Source organism: Hyperolius riggenbachi, chromosome 9 (assembly GCF_040937935.1).
Source record: "Hyperolius riggenbachi isolate aHypRig1 chromosome 9, aHypRig1.pri, whole genome shotgun sequence".
In the NCBI taxonomy this organism is placed as follows: Eukaryota; Metazoa; Chordata; class Amphibia; order Anura; family Hyperoliidae; genus Hyperolius; species Hyperolius riggenbachi.
In genome coordinates this window covers 146,627,677-146,652,773 of record NC_090654.1, presented here as the reverse complement: position 1 = coordinate 146,652,773, position 25,097 = coordinate 146,627,677, and positions in this window count along the sequence as shown.

The following is a 25,097-nucleotide window of genomic DNA, read 5'->3' as shown; positions in this document are numbered from 1 at the left end:
CTGTAAATGGACAATTGTGTGTAAAAAAAATTAACAAATTGTCATTTACAGAGATATTTCTCCCACCCAGCATGGGTATGTGTAAAAATACACCCCAAAACACATTATACTACTTCTCCTGAGTACGGCAATACCACATGTGTGGCACTTTTTTGCAGCCTAACTGCGCTAAGGGGTCCAAAGTCCAATGAGCACCTTTAGGCTTTACAGGGGTGCTTACAATTTAGCACCCCCCAAAATGTCAGGACAGTAAACACACCCCACAAATGACCCCATTTTGGAAAGTAGACCCTTCAAGGTATTCAGAGAGGGGCATGGTGAGTCCGTGGCAGATTTCATTTTTTTTTGTCGCAAGTTAGAAGAAATGGAAACTTTTTTTTTTTTTTTCTCACAAAGTGTCATTTTCCGCTTACTTGTGACAAAAAATAATATCTTCTATGAACTCACTATGCCTCTCAGTGAATACTTTGGGATGTCTTCTTTCCAAAATGGGGTAATTTGGGGGGTATTTATACTATCCTGGAATTCTAGCCCCTCATGAAACATGACAGGGGGTCAGAAAAGTCATAGATGCTTGAAAATGAGAAAATTCACTTTTTGCACCATAGTTTGTAAACGCTATAACTTTTACCCAAACCAATAAATATACACTGAATGGGTTTTTTTTATCAAAAACATGTTTGTCCACATTTTTCGCGCTGCATGTATACAGAAATTTTACTTTATTTGAAAAATGTCAGCACAGAAAGTTAAAAAAATCATTTTTTTGCCAAAATTCATGTCTTTTTTGATGAATATAATAAAAAGTAAAAATCGCAGGAGCAATCAAATAGCACCAAAAGAACGCTTTATTAGTGACAAGAAAAGGAGCCAAAATTCATTTAGGTGGTAGGTTGTATGAGCGAGCAATAAACCGTGAAAGCTGCAGTGGTCTGAATGGAAAAAAAGTGGCCGGTCCTTAAGGGGTAGAAAGCCCTAGGTCCTCAAGTGGTTAAAGAGACTCTGAAGTGAACAAAAAATTAGGATATTATGATTTGTATGTGTAGTACAGCTCAGAAATAAAACATTACGATCAGATACATCAGTGTAAAATGATTTCCAGTACAGGAAGAGTTGAGAAACTCCAGTTGTTATCTCTATGCAAACAAGCCATTAAGCTCTCCCAATAAGTTAGTCGTGGAAAGGCCTGTTATCTGACTTTTATTATCTCAACTGTAAGTGAACTGTTTACTTTTCCTCTTCTAGAGGAGAGGTCATTACTTCACAGACTGCTCTGAAAGACTCATTTTTAATGCTGAGTGTTGTGTAATCTGCACATATTATCGAATGATGCAATGTTAGAAAAAACACTAGACCTGAAAATCAAAGTTTGAGAATATTTTCTTTGCTGCTAATCTTCTAGTAATTATTCATAGTACACAACCAATTCATTACATCATTTGTTTCATTTCGCTTCAGTGTCTCTTTAACCAGATGTGCGTGTGATATTTAAAGGGGAAATGTTGTGAAAATAGTACCATTTACAACACATGCAACGAAGAAGTGCATTGCTTAATGAGTCCAAAGTGGTAAGAATGAATGTGGTCCTACGTTGCTGTTCCTTACAGTAATTACTCTAAATGTGTGATTACCGCATTATTGTGCATCAGCCAATGTTCTAATAAGGGGGTTTTCAGGGTTGCCTTTTTTGTAAAATGGCTTAGTCAATTCCCTTTGCTCCATCCAACGGCAAAGTTCGGCTCTAGCGAGTCAGGGCAGCATCCTTTCCGACAATTTTTAATGCCAATTTGTTTGTAAACACTAAAGGCCATGCTCAGAATCCCCTATGCAGACAGGAAGATCTCACAAATCTGTTGGTAATGTAACATTTTTCATTCCTAGTTTTGTCCGCCACTATGTTACAGCTTTTGGATTATTCATTTGTTACTCATGATGATTTGTCTTAGTTGCACATTGTACGATTTTACCAACACTTCCTTTTTAAAGTGACTTCTCGCAGTGCAGAAACTAGGGAAAGATGCATACCAATTTTCAAGCTTTATCCTCTTTCAAACAATATATATAAAACACCGCCATACGTCTTTTTTTGGACGTGTTTTTTGCTATGTAAATAGTTTGTGATGCAATTTGTTGACAAAAATAGGGAAGAGTAAAAGGCGTAGGGTGGCGGTTTACATATCGTTGGAAAGAGGACAAACAGAGCTTCTAAATGGTATGCATCTTTCCATATTCTCTCCACTACTCGGAGTCCCTTTAAGGGTACATTATTGTCTCACTGACAACATCAACAAGCATGCAGTGAATATTATGTGAACTTATACTAATGTTTTAATACCTTGTTATGCATGTATTTTTTCTGTGGCTATGGTTCCACACCCATACACAACATCCTTTTGTTTAAATTGTTTACCATGTAGTTAATCATCGAACCATGCATGTAATTATATTCAAACACACGTCTGTTGAGAATTGTATTACATTATTGTGTAGATAGCAAAGCACTGTTAAATGGAGTTTAATCCAATTCTGAACAGACATGTTGGTTACAATCCAAACAATGTTGTCGAACATAAGCAAATATGTAGCTCCTGTAGATGGCCCTTGAATCATTCCTAAAAATGTACTACACATGCAGAAATTAGTTATCCAACATGTAGAGCATAGAATTTTTTTTTTTGTATTATTGTTTAAAAAATTAAATAAATAAGTAATTGAGTATACTCAATACAACATGTCCGTTGGGTATTTCGTTTACAATCATTGACATTATTGTGCAATGGCTAAATACATCAAATTAAATCCCCATCGGTCATGTTGAGTATAATCAATGAATTGCTTTTAATGGCAACAAACATCGTATGCTGTCGATGTTGTAAAATAAATTTCCTGTGACTTTGTACAAAGTGGAACTGGAAAACATATCTATAGAAAGTTTTAGTTGTCATGTGGCTTCAACAAGCCTCCAGCTGCCGGCCGTGCACTTGTTCTCAACGAGCATTAGTTTTGCCGCCACCAGCTATTTTGTTAATTTGCCCGTGGACCACTGGCTTTGCGTGGCTATGTCCACGCGTATCCTTTTTTTGTGTTCCCCGCTATTGCCGATGTGGAACACAAGAATGGATACCCTTGGCAGTGTGGCGTTGGCCTCAACTTTCAACTCGAGGTACAGAGCAGGAGAGCGGAGGTTTCAGCAGTTCTGGTGCGTTAACGGACTCCTGCAGGGGGCTTACACAAGCCCCAGGTAAGAGAAACAGAGTATAGTAAAATTAATTCCACTTCCACTTTAAGGTTATAAATCTGAATGCACTCTATATTAATGTAATACAGGCCCTAAACTCACATGTTTTTGATAGGTAACATTGATGAAGACCAGCATGTGGTGATTTTGTTGGAGCCCATAACTGAGCAAGAAGTATCTGGTGAGTGTGGAAATGTTGACCCATGACCTTGTTTTTAGTGCGAACATGAACTTACCATGTTCTCCATTACTTTCATAGCTGTGGGGACTACTCGGGAGGAGCAGCAGGATTGTGAAGCTCAAGACTTTGTGCTCCACATGTCTGAGACGTCACATAGCACAGAGCGGATATCCTCGCCAAGACCCATAACCTTTGAGCAATTCGCAGGCCAAAATGTACCTTCTGGCCCTTCCTCACTATCTGCTGAAGAAGACCAATCCCGGGAACAATACAATTCTGATCGGTGGCACTCACGCCACTTCCTCCAGGCACAATCTGATTATAGGAGGCTCATGGACGACCACATGAGAACCTTGCATGAGGACCTGGCTGAAAGCAATGCCCATTCCCGGGAATTGGTTGCTACAGTGCGACAAGTGGGGGAAGGCCACCGAGCTGCTGTGGGCCGATTGGCCGAGGTCCAAGACCGGCAAAATAATATCTTAAGCCGATTGGCTCGTGCTGCCGAAGGACAAAATGTAGCATTAGGCCGTTCGGCTGATGCGCAAGAGATGCGCAATCTGGCAATCTTGCCAGATTGGCCGATGCTGCAGAATTGCAAATAGATTTGCTTCGGCAATTACTTAATAAATAATTTTGCTTCACATCCTTAGACTTACTATTGCTTTCTTTACTGAGCCTTATTAATAGTGTTAATAATTGAGCAAATTTAGAAAAATACACAAAGAACAGTACATTACTGTTGGATTGTATATCCTATGCATTCCGAGTCCTTTCCATAGTGTAAAGTTTTACATCAATCTAACCAAGAAAGTGATGCATGCTGACAACAAAATTAAGCACTTCTGTGTATATAGAAGGTTCACATGCAAGCATATGTGTAGACTGTAACTATGTTCCTGGTGACATAGCCATTTTGACTAAGCAAATGATGTCTGCATGCTCACTTTCTAGGCCTCAAAAAAATCCTCTAAGCTGTACTTGTAGCATGCCTATGTTTCTTATGCTAACTTTAGTGGATTGAATAAAGTCAATAGTGGCAGTAACATGACCAACACAACAAATTTACCTTTACTCAATCCACCACACATTTATAAAACTATAACTTCAAAGGAAATACACAATCATGAGACCAATAGAAAGTGCAAACATTTTACTTGTATGTTTTTTTGTTTTTTTGTTGTTTTTTTTGAAAAATAAAAACAAACATATGGCCATTGGCCAACAAAGAAATTAACATTAAAAAAAAAATTAGGCCTCAAAATCCTGATCTTGTAGGGCCTCTTGCAGAGACCCCACAATTTGCCCGAGCTCGCGCAGCAAGCCCTGCACTTGAGTACGTCCTGTAAAACAAAAAACAAATATTAAGCCACTGATGTTCCAAAAATGCTAAGCATGCAAGTGTGTATTGAAGTAGTAATAATGTCACCACTTACTGTTGGGTCTTGGTCGAGGAGGTGCAGCAGCTTGTGCTGGCTGGGGGACCTGCTGCTGAACAGCACCTGGGGCCTCAGGGACCAAGTCTGGTGGTCCGGCACCCTCCTCCTGAGCCTGGTTTGGCTGATCACCCAAATCCAATGGAGGTGGTGGTTGTTCTGGAGACTCCTCCGACTGGGATGGCTCCTGCCTTGGTGCACCCCGGTGTCGCAGAAGTGGCATATTGGCATCTATGGAGAAATACAAACAATGATGTTAAAGGGGCACTTAAGTCTGTTTCCCCATAAAAATTTAACTCACCTGGCCCTTCCAGCAGCCCCCCCCGCAGCTGTCTTGTGACGACTCCATCACCATTTATTGTGGTCATGGCGACTCCTGGCCCCTCTGGCATCCACTTGCGGTTTTGGCAACAGGAGCCGACATACAAGTAACTTAAAAAATTATTTGCATTCACAGCCACAATAGCGCCCTCTATGCTGCTATGGCATATAGCACCATAGAGTGCGCTATTGTGGGCAGAAATGTGAATACTCACTTGCATTCCCTGCCTGACAAAAGCTGAAGTGCCTGCCACCAGGGCCAGGAACATGGGAGATAGTGTATGTGGCCACAATACAGCTGCAGGAGGCTGCTGGAAGGCCCAGGTGAGTAAAGTTGATAAATTCAACAGACTTAACTGCCCCTTGAAGGCACATACACACTCAACAGTGGTATTTTACACAGCACAAGTGTGAAACTACCTTACTACGAAAATAAATATATTACAACTTACATAACATTCTGAAGATCTCAATGCAACAGTTGGCATGCGTTTTTATCACTGTGTTTTTGGCATAACAATGTGCATTTTGAAATGGGAAGTTGTTTGCATCTTGTTTTGTCAAAACCAACATTGTGAACAATTATGGTGGGAAAAACACCACTGTTGAAATTGTGTATGGGACATCACAGAAGAAAAGAGCACAATTATCTGTCCAGCAATTAAAAATCACACTTGATGGTGTGTACTAGGCCTGAAGGTATCTGCCTGTCCTGTTGACTATACTGCATTACTGATATAACACAACATCCAAAAAGAGGCACATAAGTTAACCAAACACTTTTAACAGATATGCATGCTTGCTTGGGGGTTGTAGCTATCATTCTTGACAAAACAATAACGAAGTCAGCCCTGAAATAGGGTTTTGTGACATTGTAATGTACGAAAAGTTTGCCACCTATTGAAAATTGATTATATTTTTTGGACATGTACAGTTTAGCAATTTTTGGGAAGTACAATAGTCTGGCTGGCTCTGTGCCTGCTTATCCTGACAAATATTTGTGACACAACCCCAGACCAAGCATGCACAACAAAATAATTACACAAGGACTGACACACCATGATTACAATATTTCTAACCCCCCCCCCCCCCAACCACAAAAACCCCCACACAAATAAATTGTAGCCTCTGGACATTACTTACTAGGCACGTGGTCATCCCTAACTTGTCGGAGAAATCTCCGGTCCCTCCTCTTCATATCCGACCACCTCCTTTGGATTTGGGTGATCGTATGATGTTGGCGGAATTGCTGCACCAATTCCGCCCTTAAGGTCTCCATGATCCTGCGCTTTTCGAACAAGTCATGGAGCCCATCGTAGTTTGTCGACAGCAGTGTCTGTAACAAGAAACGGCAACTTCTTAGCAAATCCCACTTCACATTCCATGTACAGCTACAAACAATGTTAATTTAGATTTGCCACATTAAATCCATCAATGTAACCTTGTCATCATGATCAAACAGCAGTATGAAATATATTGAAAATAGCCCAGCATAATCACTAATACATGTCAACCCTAAACTCCCAATGATGAATGTTTGATTGATAATCCATTGTCAGCATTTTGCTAGAGGGCCAGTGGCATATATAAGGAATTATGTGGCCTGGTGCAGGGTTGACATTAGCACCACAAACAGCGTATACATAACTATTGATATTGCAAAAGAACACTTTACTCACACAACCAGACTAACAGAAGTGCAATGAGGGTATGTTGAGCTTTAGGAGCATAATTTACATGAAAAAGGTACAGGGAGGTAATACTGCAGGTGATGTTGGGTCCCTCAGTGGAGCAATGGTCTAAGTGGCCTCAGTACCTTACACGTACTAATACATTCCTATAAGGAATCAGCAGGGGGTTATGTATGGCTTTTCTTGTGTCTAAACCCTTCTCAGCACCAACTCTGCAGACCATGGTCCACTCACTTAGTTAGTCTGTCAACATTGTTGGATTCTCAAAAATAACTGTTTACACTTCCTTACACCTGTGGGCCCAAAAAAAATCCTGCTACCTGACCTTCCACCATCACACATGTCACCATGTCATGAATGTCAGAATGAGATTAATGGCGAATCACACATTCACAGTGGCCAAACCATGACTAAAACATTGCTACTTCAGTCTGCTTAACCACTTTACACCCATAGGTGTGGATATCTCCATCCCTGTTTCCCCCCTGTTAACACCAGGGAGATATCCACACCTCATGCCGCTCTCCACGCTCCTGGTTGCTCATGCCCGCGCTCATGCACGCCACCGGCCACTCGCCTACAGAGTAATGATAGGGTAAAACCATTCCCGTTAGTTGATGCAAGCCCCCCGCAATGATCAGTTGCTTCTATGAGAAGCAGCGATCATTGTGAAAAGTAAAAAATTTCCACCGCCTCATAGCACTTCCCGCAAGCGTACTTCCCACACTTGCATGTCGCATAAACAAAAAGTTAGTGTGGCCATCTTGTGGCCAAATAGTACAACTACACCTTAAACGCATTTTCAAACACAAATACATTAGTTTGACACTATAAAGTAACTCATTGCCTCACACACTCCACAATTTTTTGAATATTTGAACATGAAAACAAGTACTTAAAATATACCGGAAATACATAAAAATATATAGTTACCTTAGGGACTGAGCTTGTAACATATTTCTTTCAAGAGGGTATAACACTGTTACTTTATAAACTATGGCCTTGTAATTAAGTTTGGGTGCAAAACTGGGAAAAATTCCATTTTTTTTTCATATAACATATTTCCGCCAAACATGGTGATAGGGACATACTTTCAATGTTTTGATAACTGGGACTACTGGACAAATACATTTCATGGCTTTAAATTACAGTTGCATGCATTATTTACAAACTATAATGGGCCAAAAGTGATCACAAATGTTTTTTAGACACATTTTTCCCAATTTTCCCATTAAAAAACATTTAGAACAACATAATTCTTGGCATAATATCCGACCTATAGAAAGCCTAATTTGTGGCGAAAAAAACAAGATATAGTTCATTTCATTGCGATAAGTAATAATAAAGTTATAGATGAATGAATGAAAGGAGCGCAGAAAGTTGAAAATTGCTCTGGTGTTTAATGGGTAAATCCCCTAGGTGGGAAAGTGCTTAAAATAAAACAAACATTGGTTACATTGCAGTGGCTCTTTTAAAAAGGCCAATAACATGTCTGCAGTAATAAGTAGGAGCTTCTACCAAAACTTCTTTACCACATCACAGCATAAAGCAGAACACTACATCATCTGTATGTTTGAATACAAACTGCACATGCTGCTGGGATGCATACTGTCAATAAGATCTGCAATATACACAGTCACAATCATATGGCCTATACACTAAAGGGAATCTGAGCACATTACAGCATCTTAACAAACAACTCTCTGTGCTACAGACAGGTTGGAACCACACCCTGAAATACAGTATGAAATCAAACACATGTACACACAGGTCAACACACACATATATAATACACAGGCATAAACAATATATACTTACAGTCGCCATATATACTCTCTCCTGAGGGGTAAATTTTTGCACCATGATGACACCAGCTTGCATGAGCTTCCCTCTGCAAATCAGTCACTTCCTGTCACTTCCTGGAGGTTGAGTATAACAAGTGCGCCACAGCGCGCGTAGCACGTTGTGCACATCGCGCGCAGCGAAACATGCTTAGCGCACATAAATTATTATGCGCGTTATGTCGACCGCGCACCGTTACCGCGTCATGTGTGCTCAGTTCACACGATCAGCAGTTTTGTGTAGTTATCGCGATCGGCGATGTTCCGTTCGCGCGCAAAACTTTGCGCGCACGGCCGCTTAGCGCTGCGGCGCTAACAGTTAGCGCTGGTTAGTGAATCAAGCCCATGGTGTGTTTTAACCACTTGCCGACCGCCCACTGTAGATTGGCGGCGGCAAAGTGGCATGCCCAAGACCACGTAACGCCCATTGGCGTCGGGTCCTGGGACTTCAGCTGGCCGGGGATCGCGCGTTGTGATGCGCGCGCATCCACCAGCAATAGGCTCCGCCCACGCGCGTAGTCAACCCGCCGGCCGATCGGAAGCGCCGGCGGGTTGTTAACCCCTGGATCGCCGCATCTAAAGCGTATAATACACTTTGTAATGTATACAAACCGTATTATACAGGCTGCCTCCTGCCCTGGTGGTCCCAGTGATCGAGGGACCACCAGGGCAGGCTGCAGCCACCATTTTTTAGATTATGCCCTTAACTGCCCCCTGGGGGCTCCTGATCACCCCCCCACACCCTCAAACCCCCCCCAGACCCCCCCCCCCTGTGTACTGTATACATCTATCCTCCCCTATAATCACCTGTCAATCACCTGTCAATCACCCATCAATCACCCCCTGTCACCACCTGTCAATGCTACCCATCAGATCAGACCCTAACCTGCTGATCCCACACCCTCAGATCGCCCGCAGCCCCACCGTCAGATCACCTCCCAAGTGCATTGTTTACATCTGTTCTCTCCTCTAAACACCCACTAATCACCCATCAATCACCCATCAATCACCCCCTGTCACCACCTGTCACTGCTACCCATCAGATCAGACCCTAATCTGCCCCTTGCGGGCACCCAATCACCTGCCCACACCCTCAGATAGCCCCTCAGAACCGCCCTGATCAACTTGACAGTGCATTGCTTGCATATATTCTCCCTTGTAATCACCAACTGATCACCTATCACCCTCCACACCCTCAGATCCTCCCCAGACCCCCCCCCCAGACCCCCCCTGTGTACTGTATGCATCTATCCTCCCCTATAATCACCTGTCAATCACCTGTCAATCACCCATCAATCACCCCCTGTCACCACCTGTCAATGCTACCCATCAGATCAGACCCTAACCTGCTGATCCCACACCCTCAGATCGCCCGCAGACCCGCCGTCAGATCACCTCCCAAGTGCATTGTTTACATCTGTTTTCTCCTCTAAACACCCACTAATCACCCATCAATCACCCATCAATCACCCCCTGTCACCACCTGTCACTGCTACCCATCAGATCAGACCCTAATCTGCCCCTTGCGGGCACCCAATCACCTGCCCACACCCTCAGATAGCCCCCCAGAACCGCCCTGATCAACTTGACAGTGCATTGCTTGCATATATTCTCCCTTGTAATCATCAACTGATCACCTATCAGTCACCCCCTGTCAGCACCTGTCACTGCTACCCATCAGATTAGACCCTAATCTGCCCCTTGCGGGCACCCAATCACCCGCCCACACCCTCAGATAGCCCCCCAGACCCACTCTGATCAACTTGACAGTGCATTGCTTGCATATATTCTCCCTTGTAATAACCTGCTGATCACCTATCAATCACCCTGTCACCCCCTGTCACCACCTGTCACTGCTACCCATCAGATTAGACCCTAGTCTGCCCCTTGCGGGCACCCAATCACCTGCCCACTCCCTCAGATATCCCCCCAGACCCGCTCTGATCAACTCGCCAGTGCACTGCTTGCAAATATTCTCGCTTTTAATCACCAACTGATCACCTATCACCCCCCCACACCCTCAGATCCTCAACAGACACCCGCCAGACCCCCCCTGTGTACTATATACATCTATCCTCCCCTATAATCACCTGTCAATCACCTGTCAATCACCCATCAATCACCCCCTGTCACCACCTGTCACTGCTACCCATCAGATCAGACCCTAACCTGCCCCTTGCGGGCGTCTGATCACCCACCCACACCCTCAGATCGCCCGCAGACCCGCCGTCAGATCACCTCTCAAGTGCATTGTTTACATCTGTTCTCTCCTCTAAACACCCACTAATCACCCATCAATCACCCACTGTCACCACCTGTCACTGCTACCCATCAGATCAGACCCTAATCTGCCCCTTGCGGGCACCCAATCACCTGCCCACACCCTCAGATATCCCCCCAGACCCGCTCTGATCAACTCGCCAGTGCACTGCTTGCATATATTCTCGCTTTTAATCACCTACTGATCACCTATCAATCACCCTGTCACCCCCTGTCACTGCTACCCATCAGATTAGACCCTAATCTGCCTCTTGCGGGCACCCAATCACCTGCCCACACCCTCAGATAGCCCCCCAGACCCGCTCTGATCAACTCGCCAGTGCATTGCTTGCATATATTCTCCCTTGTAATCACCTACAGATCACCTATCAATCAACCTGTCACCCCCTGTCACGACCTGTCACTGCTACCCATCAGATCAGACCCTAATCTGCCCCTTGCGTGCAACCAATCACCCGCCCACACCCTCAGATAGCCCCCCAGACCCGCTCTGATCAACTCGCCAGTGCATTGCTTGCATATATTCTCCCTTGTAATCACCAACTGATCACCTATCAATCACACCGTCACCCCCTCTCACCACCTGTCACTGCTACCCATCAGATTAGACCCTAATCTGCCTCTTGCGGGCACCCAATCACCCACCCACACCCTCAGATAGTCCCCCAGACCCGCTCTGATCAACTTGACAGAGCATTGCTTGCATATATTCTTCCTTGTAATCACCTACTAATCACCTATCAAGCACCCCGTCACCACCTGTCACTGCTACCCATCAGATCAGACCCTAATCTGCCCCTTGCGGGCAACCAATCACCTGCCCACACCCTCAGATAGCCCCCCAGACCCGCTCTGATCAACTCGCCAGTGCATTGCTTCCATATATTCTCCTCTGTAATAACCTACTAATCACCTATTAATCACCCCGTCACCCCCTGTCACCACCTGTCACTGCTACCCATCAGATCAGACCCTAATCTGCCCCTTGCGGGCACCCAATCACCCGCCCACACCCTGAGATAGCCCCCCAGACCCCTCTGATCACCTCCCCAGTGCATTATTTACATCTGTTCTCCCCTCTAATCACCCATCAATCACCCCCTGTCACCACCTGTCACTGCTACCCATCATACCCATCAGATCAGACCCTCATCTGCCCCTTGCGGGCACCCAGTGACCGGCCCACACCCTCAGATCGCCCTCAGATACCCCCGATCACCTCCCCAGTGCATTGCTTGCATCTATTCCCCCCTTTATTCACACCCTGAGACACCCATCAATCACCTCCTGTTGCCGCCTGTCACCCCCTAGCACTCCTATCCATCAGATCAGGCCCTAATCTGCCCCCCTGCGGGCTTCTGATCACCCGGCCAAACCCTCACCCGCTCCTCCGCAGTGACAGAATTTTTTTTTCTGATCACTGCTGGTACGACTTAATTGTGGCGAGACCATTCCTTATGCCACACAATACGCAACCGCCAATCCAAGAAGCTACTATGCCCAGCCTTTACGGTGGAAGCCACTCCAAGATTCCGAACGTAACATTTTTTGGGGCCTTCTCCTTAACATGGGTCTAGTCAAAAGAATGTATTGCAGTCTTATTGGTCTACGCACCCCATACATTACATGCCCATGTTCTCTGCTGCCATGTCCAGGTCACGATTTGAGAACATCCTGCGCTTCCTGCACTTCAGTGCCAATACAACCTGTCATCTAAGAGGCCACCCTGCTTATGACTGGTTCCACAAAATTCGGCCCCTCATAGACCACCTGTCATCAAAATTTGCAGATGCTTATACCCCTGAACAGTCATTTTGAGGCATTTGGTTTCTAGACTACTCACAGTTTTGGGCCCCTAAAATGCCAGGGCCGTATAGGAACCCCACAAGTGACCCCATTTTAGAAAGAAGACTCCCCAAGGTATTCCGTTAGGTGTATGATGAGTTCATAGAAGAATTTATTTTTTGTCAAAAGTTAGCAGAAATTGATTTTTATTGTTTTTTTTTCCACAAAGTGTCATTTTCCACTAACTTGTGACAAAAAATAAAATCTTCTATGAACTCACCATACATCTAACAGAATACCTTGGGGTGTCTTCTAAAATGGGGTCACTTGTGGGGTTCCTATACTGCCCTGGCATTTTAGGGGCCCTAAACCGTGAGGAGTAGTCTAGAAACCAAATGCCTGAAAATGACCTGTGAATAGGACGTTGGGCCCCTTAGCGCACCTAGGCTGCAAAAAAAGTGTCACACATGTGGTATTGCCATACTCAGGAGAAGTAGTATAATGTGTTTTGGGGTGTATTTTTACACATACCTGTGACGAATCAACGTTTATTCGTCCTAAATAGGTAGTTAGAGCCTTATGAAATATTCTCTGTTGCCACTATTAACAAAATGACAGCAGATAGGGAAAGGCTTGGTTTATAAAAAGACCAGGGAAGCCAGGGGTTAACAGTTCCTCTCCCTGGTCAAATGTAGCAAATGCTCTTATTACCTAGTTTTTTCGCACCTCCATGTGACAAAGGGTCCTGGGCATTCAGGGACCCCCAACCAGGCAGAAAGAGGGAAATCTCACACCTCCACTGCCCTAACCCCGACTTGGTGGCTCCTCAACTCCATACATGAAAAGAGCAGCCACAGGAGGTCCTGCCAACATCCTGCAGAAGCCACTTAGAGACCACAGCTGGCTTTCTCAGTGACCAGTTAGGAAACCTATCTGTGACCTCACAAATATGAAATCCATATTTTATCATCAAGATGACTTTCTAAATAGGCAACGGCCTTTAGAACCCGCTTATTATGAAATTCGGAACAAACCACACAATTGGATGTTTTCGAATTAACGGTAAGCCCTGCCAAAGCAGAGATATGCATTTTGGGGTCAGCGTTCACTCTAAACCCCCCAAGTTTGGTATTAGCAGATGCACACACTTGTGCTGATTATGAATATTTATTCGGGTTCTTGATATTACCCACGGGCATGCCGAGAGCGGGCAAAATATAAATTGGCCCAAACCTCTCCCTGCCCAAGGGGGCACTGCCTTATTCAAATTGCACAAGGCTGAACTTGTATGTGTCATAACTCCTCCCACCTACAGTGAGGAACAAAACTGACATGACCCCAAAAGTCCAGGTCCTTTACCTTCAATCTGACGCCTAGTAACATCCTGGCAGCCCGCAAGGACACGGGCCAAAACCTCCATCTTGGAACCATTTCTAACAAAGGCTTGTTGGCCGCATGGCAACCGCCATTTTGGGACTTTACGCCAAAGACTTGCGATTGCCGCATGGACTACCAATAACGGTATTTGAACTGTATATGCGGACATTCTGTTTCTTTTCCTCTCTTCTCTCTGTCAAATCAATCTGTTCTAAAATAAGCTGTGTGTATGTAGTTTAGAAATAAACTAACGATTTTTATCGTTCAGTCGTGTGGCTTTTCTGGTCATCTGATTGCTGCTATAATGAATCTGCCCCCTGAAGAGTCAGTCATACTACCGCATTGTTTTATTACTTGCTTATAACTTGTTGATTTGCTAGCTAGGTTGTAAATAACCGTTTCTTCCTTTTAGGATTAGCTAGTACCAGATTTTCTGTGTGAAATCGATAACTTTCATTTTTCAATTGTAAATACAATTCAATATTGAATCACATTGCTCACAGTCTTTAAGCCATCGGAAGTGACTATTCCCCGAACGGTGACTGGAGCGTGTTGAACGTGATTGGGCTGGCTACCGTATTATGATAGCGTTGGGGTCTCTTCGCCCTAGTTGGAGACTGTCTGCTCCATTCATCCAATCAGGCAGTGGTGGCAGTGTATTTACCCGATTTCCAGCGGGAAATTGATATTTTTAGTTTACTGATTGTATATACAATCAGAATTGTACATGTATGGGCACCTCCAACCGATCATAACCGTTTACTACGCACACAGTGAATTTGCCTCCAGCAGTCTCTAGTGCATGAGACCTGCATGGCAACAGTGGCCTAGTAATACGGGATTGGTGGATGTTTGTCCCATTACATATTGTCGGCAGCTGCGCGATCAATCCTTACTGTCAGTCTGTTCACCGTACTTCCTGCGTATGCTAACGGGAGCAGATTAGACGGGATTGGCACGCTCTGTCGCCTTTTCTTTTTCTTCTACCTCTGACAATCCAGCAACCGGTCTTGTTGTCCGTCTGCGCCTGTACTTCCTGTGTACGCTAACGGGAGCAGATCTCGACGGGATCGCGGGACTGGATTGTCACAACGCATGTTGGGTGGGAGAAATATCTCTGTAAATGACATTTTTTTTATTTTTTTACACACAATTGTCCTTTTACAGAGATATTTCTCCCACCCAGCATGGGTATGTGTAAAAATACACCCCAAAACACATTATACTATTTCTCCTGAGTACGGCGATACCACATGTGTGACACTTTTTTGCAGCCTAGGTGCGCTAAGGGGTCCAAAGTCCTATGAGCACCTTTAGGCTTTACAGGGGTGCTTACAATTTAGCACCCCCCAAAATGCCAGGACAGTAAACACACCCCACAAATGACCCCATTTTGGAAAGTAGACAACCCAAAGTATTCAGAGAGGGGCATGGTGAGTCCGTGGCAGATTTTATTTTTTTTTTTATCACAAGTTAGCAGAAATGGAAACTTTTTTTTTTGTCTCAAAGTGTCATTTTCCGCTAACTTGTGACAAAAAATAAAATCTTCTATTAACTCACCATGCCTCTTAGTAAATACTTTGGGATGTCTTCTTTCCAAAATGGGGTCATTTTGGGGGTATTTATACTATCCTGGAATTCTAGCACCTCATGAAACCTGACAGGTGCTCAGAAAAGTCAGAGATGCTTCAAAATGGGAAAATTCACTTTTTGCACCATAGTTTGTAAACGCTATAACTTTTACCCAAACCAATAAATATACACTTATTGAATTTTTTTTAATCAAAGACAAGTAGCACAATAAATTTGGACAAAAATGTATATAGAAATTTTACTTTATTTGAAAAATGTCAGCACAGAAAGTTGAAAAAATCATGTTTTTTTTGACAAAATTCATGTCTTTTTTGATGACTATAATAAAAACTAAAAGTCACAGCAGCAATCAAATAGCACCAAAAGAAAGCTGTATTAGGGACAAGAAAAGGAGGTAAAATTCATTTAGATGGTAGGTTGTATGACCGAGCAATAAACCGTTAAAGCTGCAGTGGTCTGAATGGAAAAAAAGTGTCTGGTCCTTAAAGAGGAACTTCAGCCTAAACAAACATACTGTCATTAAGTTACATTAGTTATGTTAATTAAAATAGATAGGTAATATAATCTCTTACCCACCCTGTTTTAAAAGAACAGGAAAATGTTTGCTTTCATGGGGGCAGACATTTTTTTGGTTGAAAAGAGGTGACGGAGCATGAGACACAGTTCCAACTGTCCTGTGTGCTGGTCACCCCTCCTAGTTGCTGTAATGATCTGCTCAGCTGCCTGTGCAGGCAGGCAGCTTTTTGACCATTGTTTAGGTTTGCATGCTGCAGGACTCTGGAAAGGAGACCTTCTGTCGGTTTTGCAGCTTGTGTTTGCTGAGGAATTTGCATACGTTGTCATGCAAATTGCCTGGCCACATTCATTGGAGGTGTGTACTATAAGTACTATGTGTTTCCCACAATGCTTGGCTGGTCATAAGGATTCCTTCCTGTGAAACACTCCTGGAGGAGTGTCAGCCTTGCTCTGTTTGAAGATCAGCTTAGAGTAATTCCTGGAAACTGTGCTAGGCAGGTTCCCTAGTGCAGTTAGGATTGTTTATCTGTTTTGTTTGTCTATTGCGATTGTCCTGTCCCAGCGGTGGTCGACAGGAAATCGTTCTGATCTCTGTTCTTGGAATATAGCTGGTGCAGCGGTTGCTACCAGCTATCTCTTCTGTTCTGCCTCCCTGGATCGTACTTGTCTCTTTTCGCTAGTGCTGTGGATCCTTCTGTTCTGCTACTCTGTACCTGGATCGCACTAGCATCCTGCGCTAGTGCTGTGGATCCTTCTGTTCTGCTACTCTGTACCTGGATCGCACTAGCATCCTGCGCTAGTGCGGTGGATCCTTCTGTTCTGCTACTCTGTACCTGGATCGCACTAGCATCCTGCGCTAGTGCTGTGGATCCTTCTGTTCTGTCTTCCTGGATCGCGCTAGCCACTTTCGCTAGTGCTGTGGATCCTTCTGTCTGTCTGTCTGAATCGCACTTGCCCTAGTGTTAGTGGCAGTGGATTCCTCTGGTCTGGATCTTGGAGCTAACCTCGGCTGCGGTCGCTGCTGGTTACTCCTTCTGTCTGTCGTGTGCTTGGATCACACTGCTCTGACAGCAAGAGCAGTGGATCTTTTTAATACCTGGTCCGCACTGGCTCTGACGGTAAGAGCAGTGGTTCCTGTTTGATCGATTCTCGTTGTCTGTCTGTTTGCGTGCGCTTGCTGGTGCCTGCGGTAAGGCAACCGTGTAGCAAGCGCGGTTGTGTGGTGTCTGTCTTGTCTTGGTTAGTTAGGCGTGCTTGTCCCTGTTGTGCTTATCACGCGGGGACCGCGCACGAACGCGTGCACTGTTGCGAATGAGTGCGGTGTTCGTGTTCAGTTATCGTTTGTTGTTTTCTTTATCTTCTCGTTGTATGATTTGCTGTGCCTTTGCTATCCTCGTATTCTGTTCTGATCTGCCTTGTGTCGCTTCTGGCAATTGCCTTTCTTGCGGTTGCGTTTCTGTTTCGTATCTGCTGTTGTGTGTGCGCTGTCGCGGGTTGGCGACTAGGTTGGCGCACACACATACAACCTGTCCCTTTGCCCGTTCTCATTCGCAATCGCTTCTCTTGCGATTGCATTCTGCGCTTCGTACAATTCCTGTCTGGCATTTGTGGAAGTACAGAGGATTGGTTCCTCTGCACTCCCCAGCGCCATCTGCCGACAGGAATTTCCCTCTACGGGTGCGTATCACCTTTTGCTGGGTTCCTGCAATTATACGCTTGTGGAGGATTTCTGCCGTATCAGCGCACGCGTTGTGTGCTGATCACGGAGAAAGTTCCACAATCGTTACAGTATGACCAGCCCAACCCAAAACCCCAGTGTAGACGGAATTTCCGATTTGTACGATTTTGTTGAGTATGCATCTGCTGATCAGTTTCCAGGTTTTTTGCCCCAATCCAAAGCTTATGTGGATCCTGCTATAGGTAGGATCGCACACTATATTGGAGCAGTTTAAAAATCTGTTCTTGTTCCTGAACTCCACCTATATGGAGATTATCTGGATACTGGCCTGTTCGAACCCCCATTTGCTTCCTGGGATGTTGGGGCCTTGCTGGAGGAATTCGATTTTGATTGGAAAGCCTTTTGCGATCTTTACATCGCAAAAAGCGAGGATGTCTTGAATGATTGTCTCGATTCTATGTACCTTTTGATTGATTCCGATGAATGTGACGTGGGTGATGTGGATCTGGTGATTTATGTGTGGCAGACTATTTTGGATGAGTTGCACACACACCAACCAATTGATTCCAATAAAGAGACATAGTTGTCGGATGATTGTTCCTGCCTTTCAGGGGTAAAGCATGAGAGTCTTGACTTTGTGCAATCTGAAATGAATGAGTGTGCCGCTGTGGTTGATTCCTGTGCGAATCCTGAAGGATTCTCTCCTGACAGTGTGCAGTTTGAGGGCTGGTGCACACCCAAACCCGCTAGCAGATCCGCAAAATGCTAGCAGATTTTTAAACGCTTTTTTTTATTTTTATGAGGCGTTTTGCTAGCGTTTTGCGGATTGCTGCTGCGGTTTTCAGTATAGTAGATTTCATATATTGTTACAGTAAAGCTGTTACTGAACAGCTTCTGTAACAAAAACGCCTGCAAAACCGCTCTGAACAGGCGTTTTTCAGAGCGGTTTGCGTTTTTCCTATACTTAACATTGAGGCAGAAACGCATCCGAAATCCAAAAAATGCCTCACCCAGGCATTTTTCGTTTCTGCAAAACGCCTGCCGCTCTGGTGTGCACCACCCCATTGAGATACATTGACCAAGCAGATCCGCAGCCGCAAGCGGATCTGAAAACGCCCAAAAAGCCGCTCGGTGTGCACCAGCCCTGAATCTGTGCGATTTGATGCCTGTTTCTTGGATGTTCCTGCAGATTGTGATCGGCGCGAGTCTGCCGGTTTCCTCAAGGATGTGTGGGATCCTTTTTCATTTAGAAACAGATCTTTGAGATCTTCTGTCTGTGACCCTGCTATGGGGAAAATTTCTCGACTATGCAGCGTCAAAAGTAAAATTAATATGCCTAATAAAGTTTATCCTGTTGATGTCGCTATTTCTTCTGCAAATGAGTCTCTGTCTCACCCTGTTCACACCTGTAGGGGCCCGTTGCCTGGTGACAGTAGCTCCAGTGTTTCGGTCCTAGATGCCTTGCAGTCTGCTCCGCAGATCGCGGAGGTTTGCGCTATGGAAGCATCAGTTTCACAACCTAAAGTGATTTTTGATTCGCAGGTTTTGCGTTCTGATTCCTCGGATTCGACATTGTTAGCCGAATCTAAGAGTGAGACAGCGCTTCGGTTTTGCGAATCTGATGCTGAACCTTCTTTGCCTTGTTCAGAGACGCTTTCTCTGAACCTGCCCTGTACCATGAATGAAAACATGTTTTCCTTTCACACTGACGTTTGTGAGCCCCTTTCTTGCTCTGAGAGAAGTGCTGATTCTGCACCCTGTACTTTGGATGAGTCAATGTGGCCTTGCTTAGAATCCCCTGCAGTGTCCCTAGAGGCTCGTCTAGGTATTGCCACTATACTCACCCTTTTTTCTGCAGTTTTGGAGTTACAAGCTAGTTTGACTGCCGCACAGAATTCTGGGTACAGTGAGAATGAAGTTAGGGAGTCAGTGTGTGTTCCAGTAAATATTCCTGTACATCCCGCTAATTATGATGAAGTTCAGTCTCAGGTTATGGTGGAACCATTCCTGGGACATCTGCCCTGCCTGCAGGAGGTATTTAATGTTCAGCCCTGTAACATGGATAGTTCAGAATCCTTCTTAGAAAACTTGGAAAATGATGTTCCTGAGGTCTTGTTTGATGTTCTGGAGGTCTCCGAGTTCCTCCCAAAGGGTGCAGAACTTGTAGGAGATGTCTCCTGCCCCCCCAAGTCCTTCTGAGGTGTTGCCCTCTTCCGTAGGCATTGCTGCCTTGCTGGCTACCTTTTCAGCTCTGGTGGAGCTTCAGTCTTGTGTAGTCAATGATGAATTTCTGTCAGATACCATTACAGTCATTGAGATCTGTAAGCCTGAGACGGAGTCTTCTTTTGAAATACCAGTACCTGTGACCTCTACTCGTGATGATTTTCTGCCCAGTCCTGGTTTTGGTCTGGTTGTGCCGGACTCTGAGGTTGGCAGTTCCCCGACATGTCCTGAGGTTTCTCCTGTGCTGGTATACCCCAGTGTGCTCTGTGACCCAGAAAGCCCAAGTGTGCCTCGGTTTCCAGCGTACTCAGATGCTTCCTCGGTGGAGACATGTTCTGATTTAGCCTGCCTGCTTGCATGCCCAGAAGTGGTCCCTGAAAGTCCTGATTTTGATGGGTGTCCTGCTAATTCTGAATCTGGTTCCATGGGGGTGCTTGGTAGCTCTCCATGTGAGCCTGGTGAGCGTTCTAGTTTCTTGGAATCTCTGCGGAGCTTCAAGGCGTTCTGGGAGATTCAGAGAGAAGTTTTGCTTGGTACCCTGAATACGATCAACTGCGGCTTTTGTTTCGAAAGAGACACTTCAAACAGGTTTTGTGGCAGATTTGGTATTTTCGGACGCTCCTTGGAAGGTGGTGGGTATTGTCTGGAGGGTGTTGATGGCTTCTTCTCTGGTATCCACAGTCCTGATGGGTGTTACGCTGAGACTTGTAGTGCTGATGGCCATGTTTCGGTGGCTTCTGTTTCCGATGAGGTCGGTTTCGGGTGGACTGACTCTGGAATTGGACCTTGTCGGGCTGTCCCGACTTTCATGAGTTTTCGGTTGGAGTCTTTTGCTAATAGCAGTTTTAAGGGTCGTCTGGAATTTGACCCTGGAGGGGGGGGGGGGGGGGGGGGGGGTACTGTAATGATCTGCTTAGCTGCCTGTGCAGGCAGGCAGCTTTTTGACCATTGTTTAGGTTTGCATGCTGCAGGACTCTGGAAAGGAGACCTTCTGTCAGTTTTGCAGCTTGTGCTTGCTGAGGAATTTGCATACGTTGTCATGCAAATTGCCTGGCCACATTCATTGGAGGTGTGTACTATAAGTACTATGTGTTTCCCACAATGCTTGGCTGGTCATAAGGATTCCTTCCTGTGAAACACTCCTGGAGGAGTGTCAGCCTTGCTCTTTGTTTGAAGATCAGCTTAGAGTCATTCCTGGAAACTGTGCTAGGCAGGTTCCCTAGTGCAGTTAGGATTGTTCATCTGTTTTGTTTGTCTGTTGCGATTGTCCTGTCCCAGCGGTGGTCGACAGGAAATCGTTCTGATCTCTGTTCTTGGAGTATAGCTGGTGCAGCGGTTGCTACCAGCTATCTCTTCTGTTCTGCCTCCCTGGATCGTACTAGTCTCTTTTTGCTAGTGCTGTGGATCCTTCTGTTCTGCTACTCTGTACCTGGATCGCACTAGCATCCTGCGCTAGTGCTGTGGATCCTTCTGTTCTGCTACTCTGTACCTGGATCGCACTAGCATCCTGCGCTAGTGCTGTGGATCCTTCTGTTCTGCTACTCTGTACCTGGATCGCACTAGCATCCTGCGCTAGTGCTGTGGATCCTTCTGTTCTGTCTTCCTGGATCGCGCTAGCCACTTTCGCTAGTGCTGTGGATCCTTCTGCTCTGTCTGTCTGAATCGCACTTGCCCTAGCGTTAGTGGCAGTGGATTCCTCTGGTCTGGATCTTGGAGCTAACCTCGGCTGCGGTCGCTGCTGGTTACTCCTTCTGTCTGTCGTGTGCTTGGATCACACTGCTCTGACAGCAAGAGCAGTGGATCTTTCTGATACCTGGTCCGCACTGGCTCTGACGGTAAGAGCAGTGGTTCCTGTTTGATCGATTCTCGTTGTCTGTCTGTTTGCGTGCGCTTGCTGGTGCCTGCGGTAAGGCAACCGTGTAGCAAGCGCGGTTGTGTGGTGTCTGTCTTGTGTTGGTTAGTTAGGCGTGCTTGTCCCTGTTGTGCTTATCAGGCGGGGACCGCGCACGAACGCGTGCACTGTTGCGAATGAGTGCGGTATTCGCGTTCAGTTAGCGTTTGTTGTTTTCTTTATCTTCTCGTTGTATGATTTGCTGTGCCTTTGCTATCCTCGTATTCTGTTCTGATCTGCCTTGTGTCGCTTCTGGCAATCGCCTTTCTTGCGGTTGCGTTTCTGTTTCGTATCTGCTGTTGTGTGTGCGCTGTTGCGGGGTGGCGACTAGGTTGGCGCACACACATACAACCTGTCCCTTTGCTCGTTCTCATTCGCAATCGCTTCTCTTGTGATTGCGTTCTGCGCTTCGTACAGTTCCTGTCTGGCATTTGTGGAGGTACAGAGGATTGGTTCCTCTGCACTCCCCAGTGCCATCTGCCGACAGGAATTTCCCTCTACGGGTGCGTATCACCTTTTGCTGGTTTCCTGCAATTATACGCTTGTGGAGGATTTCCACCGTATCAGCGCACGCGTTGTGCGCTGATCACGGAGAAAGTTCCACAATCGTTACAGTTGCTAGGCAACGTGAACAACAACATAGGCAATCCCATCATGCTTTGCACAGCAGCAGGGAAAAAAAGCCCGGAGCGGTTTTATTTGATGGGTGGAGCTTAGCTAAAAATGCAGCTAAAAATGAGGCTTTGTCAAGAAAAACAAAGTTCTGATGCTGTGAAACTGTTAAAGAAACGCCAAGCCTTTTGAGTTCTGCTGAGCAGATTTTTAGTCCAGAGGTTCACTTTAAGGGGTTTTATGACTGCAGTCCTTAAGTGGTTAAAGCGTGGACTAGGGACAAACTCAATCCAACTTAATGTCTTTTTCAAATTATAATGACACTTGGGAAAGTTTCAGGAACACTCCATGAGCAGGCAGCTTACAAAAAATCCACTTTTGAATAGCCCTGGTAGTTAGCCTTCAATTATGGTGACATTTGTGGTCATTTTCTGATTTCTATCTCTCCTGAGACTATGCAAAAAAAACAATGTCACTTTAGCATTGAGTGCAATAAAATAGTGCACCTTAGGTATAATGGATTGCTGCACCAACAGTTTGTTACTTAATGACGCATATGTTTAATCATTTTAACTTTGACAAGTTGTAGAATAGATTTTGCTGTGTTTCAGGATTGAGGCCTATGTCATGTGAATTTTTCCTATTGCCAAACTGATGAAAAATTGTTAAAAATGCCATTTTCAAAGTTATGGTGCAATTTCAGCAAAACTGCATAAGGCCCAATGTTATCAAATATGTATATCTGAGTAGGCCTGGGTGTCTAGTTTTCAGAATGGTAACATTTATGACATGTATTGAATGTTCTGACACTCCAGTGGCTTTTCTAAGAAAGAATGACAATGTTAAATTTGTTGAAAAAAATGTCCTTGAAAAATCAGTTGGCGCTACTTGTGGTTAACAGTGTGCCCCAAAAGCTATGTGATTATGTATATGTTTGTGTAACCGTGACAAGCTGTAGAATATATTTTGGTGTGTTTTAGGATTGAGGCCTATGTCGTGTGAATTTTTCCTATTGCCAAACTGAAAAAAATTGTTAAAAATGCAATTTTCAGAGTTATGGTGCAATTTCAGCAAAACTGCATAAATACATAAATACTTACCTTAGGGACTCGGCTTTTTAAATATGTATACCATGAGGATGTATTACTGGTAATTATGCAAATAAGGGCTTTTAATCATTGGTAGTGTACAATGAGAAAACAAAAAACACAACATAGAAAAAATACACCTTTATTTCCAAACAATATATTGTCACCATACTTAGTACTAGAGACATAATTTATATGTTGTGATAACCAGGACAAATGGGCAAATAAAATGTGTTAAAAGTATCTATAGTAATATTGTGTATTTTAAAACTATAGGGGGTAGAATTGTAGACTTTGTGTATTTTTTTTCCTTGTTTTTCACTATAAAATGCGTAGAAAATGAAGTAATTTCTGAAAACAAGTATCGCTCACAAAAAGCTTAACTTGTGGTGAAAAAAAAAAGATATAGATCATTTATGTAGAATTGTCTAGAGGAAACATTGCACTCTTACCACAGTGTGTGCTAGAGCTGGTATAAACAGTATCAACAAAAAAGTTTAGCTCATTAAAACAGCACCACACTGTATTAAGGTATAAGGCATCTGTAACATTTTTATTCAATATAATTCATTCCAATATAGACAAAAATAAAAACATTTAAAAACCGTACCACAACCCTCCATCTATGCAATAATAGATTCTAACCATAATGAGCAACTATAATGGTAATAGCAATCATATACATATATTATGCTGATAATATAAATAATGAATCAGTTGGGGGTGTTCAAATAATGAGCACCCCAAAACTGTATGAACCCGGGTTCAGAACCGCCAACTGAGAAATAACAGTGAACAAATACCATATGAGAGCAATAGAGTGCAAGTAGTAATCATTTAAATCACTACAATTGCTGATCATGGTAACCTCATATTAAATGTAATCTCGCAAGTTTGGAGAGGTATTTAAACTACAGGTGATCCCAATATACTGAGGTCAAAAACAAGTATAGTGGAAAAATCTACAAAATTTATTGAAACATTATAACACTAGCATATAAAAAATTAAAAACATGAGGAGATGGCCATCCCACCACACATCCAACCACCACACTCAGCACATATATACAGCCGGCCTCACAATCAAATTGGAAGTCTGTTTATCTTGCAAGCAGTTAGTGTATTGCTGAACAGTTTAGTGAGCAGTGGTTAGCAAAAGCAGGCATAAGGTGCAGATTATTCTCCTGTCTATGGAGACGTATGCTCAGAGTTAATTCATGCATAGAAGCAAGAATGCAGAGACGACAGTGGCAGATGACAACTTGGTTACAGAAACAGTCTTGTTACCAAGAACTTGTATAGTGATATCTCACCCGTCCGGCGTATCCACAAGTAGGGCCGTACCG